Source organism: Trypanosoma equiperdum (assembly GCF_001457755.1).
Source record: "Trypanosoma equiperdum strain OVI genome assembly, contig: ctg_1403, whole genome shotgun sequence".
NCBI lineage: Eukaryota > Euglenozoa > Kinetoplastea > Trypanosomatida > Trypanosomatidae > Trypanosoma > Trypanosoma equiperdum.
In genome coordinates, this window is record NW_027123398.1 from 6216 (window position 1) to 6470 (window position 255).

Sequence of the window (255 nt, forward strand, 5' to 3'; positions counted from 1 at the left end):
TTATTTCTTGGCAGCCAATTGGACACATCACTTCTCGTTACGGTGGTGTAATATAAAAACAAGGGGCGAAAGGGGTTGAGAGAAAGTTATTAAACGACAAATAAACAAAACAAAAAAAAGAGCAAAAAGAAAAAAAACAAATACGAGGGGAAGAGCAACTAACAAAACAACCAGATAAAGTTAAATGGCGGTACATGAATATTGTACATACGTGCATAAATAAATAAATATAAATATATATATATATTTATATTT